The sequence below is a fragment of the Chenopodium album genome, chromosome 15 (genome assembly GCF_948465745.1).
Source record: "Chenopodium album chromosome 15, dcCheAlbu1.1, whole genome shotgun sequence".
NCBI classification, from domain to species: Eukaryota; Viridiplantae; Streptophyta; class Magnoliopsida; order Caryophyllales; family Amaranthaceae; genus Chenopodium; species Chenopodium album.
Window position 1 is genome coordinate 22,076,998 of NC_137848.1, and position 7,054 is coordinate 22,084,051.

A 7,054-nucleotide genomic window follows, 5' to 3' on the forward strand; every position below is an offset into this window, starting at 1 on the left:
CACCGAATATGGCATAAGGCTAACACTAGCTCCTAGGTCACATAAGGCATTATCGATTTGCATTTTGTTAATAGCACAAGGGATAGAAAAGTTTCCGGGTTCTTTTAGCTTAGGTGGCATCTTGTTCATTATGATTGCACTACAATTCTCGATCAAGTTCACCGTCTCCACAACATCACTAGTCCTCCTACTGCTCAAAATGTCTTTAAGGAATTTTGCATAATTCGACATTTGTGTGACAACATCTGTAAATGGTAGAGAAAAATGAGGTTGTTTAAGCATGTCAATAAATCTTCTAAATTGTTCAGCCAACTTGTGTCTCATGAATCTTTGTGGATAAGGAAGCTTGGGTTTCACAACTTCTCTCTCTTCCTTCACCTCCTTAGGTGGCTTTACCATTACTTCACTCAAATATGCATATTCTTCCTCATCCTCAACTAAAACCTCCTTGGCACCCTCCTCACTCTTACTCTTGCTAGCAAAACTCTCCTGAAGCACCCTACCACTCCTTGTGACTATGGAATTAACGGGTCTCTTAGGGTCTAGGCCTTGAGAAGGTAAAGAAGAAGGGCTTGCATGGTCTTTCAAAGTATTGGCAAGTTGAGAAATTTAGTTTTCAAGCATCTTATTGTGGGTCATCATTTCATTAAACTTCTTGTCACTCACCGCCATGTAGGTGTTCAACAACTTGGTTGGGTTTTCAATGATTCCTCCAAGTTAGTCCTAGAAGAAGAGGGTTTAACATAGGAATTATCACATTGGGTCATTGGAGCAAATCCGGGTGGGGGACCCATTTGAGCATTATTTTGAAAATTTCCCCTATTTTGATTGTTCTAATTACGTCTACTTTGATTTTGACCATAGCCTTGATTATGGTTACCATAACCTTGGTTATGATTACCATAATTTTGGTTTTGATTTTGGCTACTATAACCTTGGTTGTTATACTTACCTCGAGAATTTTGGTTCCATTGGTATCTATTACCAACTCCTTGGTTATAGTTGTCAAAATTTCCATGGTTTTTGTAATTCCTATTCCATTGACCTCTTTGATTCTCAAACCTAGAATCATTATTGTTTGACACATAGTTCACATGTTCATTCACATTTTCATCTTAATCATCACAGACATCCATACATGCATGAGGGCAATTAGAAGCATCATGATCATACGATCCACAAACATCAAAAAACAAGAAACCAATAGGCATGTTACTAGAAGAGGGAAAGGGTTGAGAGTTAGAATACATACCTCTCCCCTTAGATTGGGATGAAAGATTCGAAATTCGGGAGGTAGCACTTTCCAACTTTGCTTTGATAGCGGACATTTCCTTCCCCAAGTTTTTCATTTGTGAGGACAAGTTGTTTATGGCATTAAGATGATCAACCGAGTACACCGAAGAGCTACTTTTGCTAGTTGACTCCCTTTCCCCATCTTTCCAATCTCTATAGTACCTCACTACATCTTAAGTTATGTCTTCCACTTCCTCTTCCTTTTTATTCATGATGGGACCTCCGGCTCCTCCTTCATGACATGACTTTCCTTGAGGACTTAGGCCACCATAGAAGATTTGAATAATTTGGAAATTAGGAATTCCGTTGTGAGGACAATCTCTTTGATACTCCTTGTACCTCTCCCATGCTTCATAGAGGCTTTTACTAGACTTTTGCTTGAAATCTTGAATAAAAGCTCTAGCCTCCGCCGTTTTCTTTTGTGGGTAGAAACGGGATAGAAATTCCTTGGTTACTTCGTCCCATGTCCTTAGAGAATTGGGTTTGACCTCCTTGTCTAACCATTCCAAGGCACGCCCAACGAGAGAAAAGGGAAAAAGCTTGAGGCGGATGAATTCTTGGGAAATTCCATTCACTTTGATAGTGTTGCAATACTTTTCGAACTCTTTGAGATGGTTTAGCAGGCTTTCATGTTTAGCCCACTAAATTGTCGCCTCTCTATCAAAGTGATTATTGCCGGCCTTATTTCGAAGTCATTTGTCGGTGTTGTAGGTAGAGCAATCCCTCTTTCAAACCTATATGCACCCGGAATCCCCAATTCCTTCAACGCCACCCTTGGATTATCTCCCATCCTTGCATGTTCTTCTTGTTGTGGTTCTTCTTCACTTGAAGGGCTAGAACTCAAAGAACGTCTAGCAACTCTTATCCTTGCAATTGTCCTCTCAATTTCCGGATCAAGTGGCACTAGTGATGACCACGTGCTCTATGCATACAACCTCAAAAGAAGCAATTAGTAGCACGACTACAAATGTAGCCAAAAAGAGAAAAATCTTTTTGTAATTTCCAATTAAAAATGAAGTAGATTAGACAACTATAACAAAGCATCAATATCATTCCCCAACAACGGCGCCATTTTGATGTGTCGTAATCTAGGTGGTTGAAAACTAAATCACCACCAATCAAACAATTAAGAAAGTCAAACTTATTCCTAGTATAGGACAAGTCCGAGTCGAACCACGAGGAATGAGAGGGAGAATGCTATAGTCTATGGTCAAGCTACTTCGAAGAATGAGAGGTGAAGTGAATTGAATTGTAACTAAGGTATCAACTAGCTAATCAAATCAAAGAAAATTAATATGCTAAACACTAGGGATTAAGGTTCCACATGCAAGCTCAATGACTGTGCCAATCGAAGAAGAACTCAATTGATTCAAACGTTGCAAAGGACAAACAATAGTTGCAATTAATAGAATTCAAGAGCTATTTCCTATAAGTCAAGCTACGGTTCACTATGAATGACTAACAAGGAAAATCACAATCAAACTCAACCAATTAAAGCAATTCTCAAATCAAGGGTTCATGTCATTGAAATTTGCTATGCAATCTAGATTAATCATATAGGTTGATCACTCCTAATCAAATTAATCACATGCACAACTATGTCAACCAATTAAATTGGTACAATTCAATCAACCAAGAATCATCAACTAGCAAAAATCATCAATCAAGCATGCTTCCCCTTCTCCCCAGCTACTAATCTACTCACAAATCATAAAGGAATTGAAAAACATAGAAAATTGAATCACAAACATCATCATTTCAAGCTTAATCAAAGAGAAAATCAAACTCAACAAATTCTCAAACCAAAGATCAACAATAAAATCAAACATTCAAGAATTAAAAGAAAGATCAAGCAAAAGTAAATTTAAAGAATGAAATTCTCACAAATTTTCAATGATTGAAGATGAAATCCAAACTCAAAGATGTAATTTGAAGTACTGATCGGGCTAGGATAGGTCGTTAAACTATTAACCCAAATCAAATTAACTATTTATAAAACCTAGACTTTACACTAAACTAGTTAGTGGCAAGCAAGGGTCGATCCACTGAGGAAGCTTTCTCATTTAATATCAAAATCACCATGCAAGAGTAAGAAAGGGGTATATTTTGTTGGAGTTTGGAATGTAGACACTAGAACTATAAATAAACAATTAAAAGGGTGATTAAATCAAGGAATAACAACGCTAGGGATTAGGGGGTTTCAAACATGATTAGAATGAAGGAAAACAATGATAAGCATCATGATTAACATGCCAAAGAATATAAAATTCTACCTAAACAACTCATTTTCATGCAATAGTTTAGGCAAACCAATGAAAGTGGTCTAAGCTGATTAGGATCATTTTCATGCATCCCATTAGGCACAAGCTAACCCATGAATAAAGAGGCACAATACATGGAACTCTATTTTAACAACTCATTCTCATGCAATCATTAAAATAGAGGTGATCTAAATCTAGTTCAAATCATTTTCATGCATTTAAACTAGAAGGCAATCAAATAAAGTACTACAATAATCTCAAGCCAATAAAAATCATATCTTTCATCAATTTAAGGCATGTAATCAATCCACTATCATCATTCATCCATCATTCAATACATATTTTACACCCCCTTCTCCTAGCTAAGAGATTAGCCTAGAAAAGGGGGACTAGACATGATAACAAAACTAGATGAAAACACAATAAACATGAAAGCAAACATGATCAAAAACAATGAAAATACCAAAATATATTAATCCACAAAATAGATAGAAATAAACAACTAGAGTGCAAATAAACAAGACTAAGAGAAAGGATTAGAGATTACTAAGTAGGCAATAATAGAAAGATTAAAACTTGCAAAGTTGCTTGATGGATTGAAATGAAACTTGAGCCAAAGTTGCATACATGGAAATAACTTGAGTAATACTACACTTTCTCTCTCTATGATTAGGGTTTAATTGTTTCTAAGATAATGCTAGATGATCCACTAATTCACCCTATGGCCTATATATATAGGTCCACTAAAAAGATACAAGAATTCGAAATAAAAAAAACTGAAACCCTGCATTGCGCGCCCGCGCATATACACTGCGCGCCCGCACAGCTGCCATGCGTGCGCCCTCTCCGATCTTGTGCGCCCGCAGATCTGTGGGTACGGAGGAATTAGACCCATGGATGTGCGTCTTCTCCCAGTTACTGCGCGCTCGCGCATGATGAGTGCGCGCCCGCACACATGTCGCAGATGTGGCGCGCACAACTCTCTTTTTTGGCTCTGCTTCTGCTGCTATCTCGTGCGGGTTCTCACAGGGCTGCGCGCCCGCAAAGTTCAAAGGCGCGCGCCCGCGCAAAAGCCGCGCACAAGGCGCACAAAACCTTATGTTTCTGTTATGCTCTTGAGGCAATCCTGCGCGGGTTCTCACAGTGCTGCGCGCCCGCACACAGGGGATATGAGAATGAATTGTTCTTCTTCCAATGCCTTGATTCCTACAAAACGAAAACAAAGAAAACAAGGAGAAAGGCAAACAAAGAAAAGAAGAACAAAAAGGTGAGAAAAAAAAGGGGGCAAACAAGCTACAAGTGGGAGGAAAAACCCGTAAAATGAGCACTAAATCGTTGCATAAATGCCACTCATCAAATTCCCCCACACTTGCTTCTTGCTTGTCCTCAAGCAAAGGTAACCAAGGCAAAAGGAAACACATCATAACAAACACAACATGACAAGGTTTAAGAAAATCAATCAAGTACCATGGTGAGAAATGCTCCATTTGGACTCAAACATAGAGACATTAATCAAAGAATACTTACCTTTCTCAATTCAAGAGGGAAGACACACTTTAAGATTCTCAAGGTTGAAAGAGACAAACCTAAGCTAAGCATAGAGAACTAATGATTTCATCCTCCGCCCGAGCGCCATCCAAGACGGTCCACGTTCTCTCCGCTAGCTTCAATTCATCCCCTAGTTGGCTCCTCATGATTCCTCGAGGGAACCGGAAAAAATTACTTCTATGTGGAACAATGAGGTTATCCCGACATCTCAACTATGCATACTCTCTCCATAGGGTTGAAATCTATCTCCCTCCACCGTTCTTTGACCACGCCCCTCTAAAGTCCAAGGGTCTTAGTTAGGGTTGTAATGTCATGGCTAAAGGTTAAGGTTGGGAGTCAATTTGAAAAATTTGGTGGAAACTCCTAAGTGAAGCATAAGAGTGGCCATCTCTCAATAACAACATAGGAATCTAACCTAATCTCAAATTACAACCTTCAATACAAAATACATGACAATGCTACTCCTCTTTGCATGTTTTTCATTGATCTCACTTTTTCCTTCTCTTTTTCCTTTCTTTCTTTCCTCATTTTTTTTTATGAATAAACTTTCAAGACCTTATTTGAACCAAATTGCACAACTTCCTTGCTTAAAATCAAAACTCTCAAACTCGAACCTCACAAGCCGATGCTTCACTAACTATAAGGATTGGTAGAACATAGGCCGCTAGGTTTGTAATATGGTTTAACCAAGAAAGGGGAAATAAGGCTCAACATGGCTAGCAAGAAGGTGAATGTAAAATAAAAACCAAATTTGTAACAAAACACAAGGAAAACAAAGAAAAATGAGAAGAAATGCCCTCTTCCTCCTCTAGAGTTATATGATCACGATCTTGGGAGCTAGATACCAACACAAGGATTAAGACACGCATAGTTAAGGATCCAATATGCCGCTCAACAAAAGTGATGGAGGCTTGAACAATTGACGCTCACATGGGACATGAAAATAAGCAAATACCAACCAAGGGAATCCTATTCACTACGGAGAGCAACACCATCTTACCACTTTCCCGTGAACTAGGGGTTCAAACGTCCTCAAGAGTTCTAAACCGGGCTACCTTAGCTTAAAATGTGTCTAGTTCAACCCTAAGCACTCTCAAACCGTGAAGACCCTCTTCAACTAGGAAGGTAAGCATTCAAAAATATGTCATCACGAAAGCATATAAGTCCACATGTCCAAATGAACGAGCAAATTCTCAACTTTCAAAATTTTTCACTTGTCATGGTCATGAATGTCACACAAAAGAAAGAAGAAAAGCAACACACAAAGAAAAAGGAAGAAATCGAAAAGGTTCATTAAAGAGGCATGTAAATCACATAAATCCCAATCGACATACAATGATCGTTGAATACAACATCAACGATCCCAGGTTCCTTAGAACCAAATCAAACAACCTCGAACCATTCAACTCCTTCCTAATCTAACCTAAACTATGCAACCAATCAAATATTTAAAGAGTTGAGAAGGAGAATTTGTCACCCAAATACGCTTAGAAAACGCAAGTCCACTATCAACGAAGCTCCACTGCACGGAAAAATTTGGGGAATGCGCCAATAAGCCCTACAAAATGTCAAAATCCAAAACAACTCGACAAATATTTGGTTATTAGCAAGAGAAATATATACAATGAAATAAAAAGAAAGCAAAATAGAAAAAAGAAACTACTAAAGAAAAAGAACAAAGAAAAGAGGAAAAGGTTTGGATTAAAAGGGAATTTGGATTTTCGAAAACGGGAGCCAAAACAACACAAGGTTTCATTAAAAACATCATCATCATCATTTTGAGAAGAGGGGAAGGAAGCTTCCAAAAAGACACCTATTGGCCCAAAAATGCGCCCCATAAGAACAAAGCCCTTGAATGAAACAATGAATAAGCACCCCCCCACACTTGAACGGAAAACCGTCCTCGGTTTGAACAAAGTGGAAAATGGGGTGGGAGGAAGGGCTAAACTCGG

General features: G+C 38.5%; 1 non-coding gene across 1 annotated transcript; it reads left to right on the forward strand.

Moving 5' to 3' along the window:
* The first annotated feature begins 1,593 nt into the window (after positions 1 to 1,593).
* Positions 1,594 to 1,699, forward strand: LOC145583585 (small nucleolar RNA R71). The gene has a single exon (XR_014100219.1). It is a non-coding gene; the product is annotated as a small nucleolar RNA R71 (small nucleolar RNA).
* The last annotated feature ends 5,355 nt before the right edge of the window (positions 1,700 to 7,054 follow it).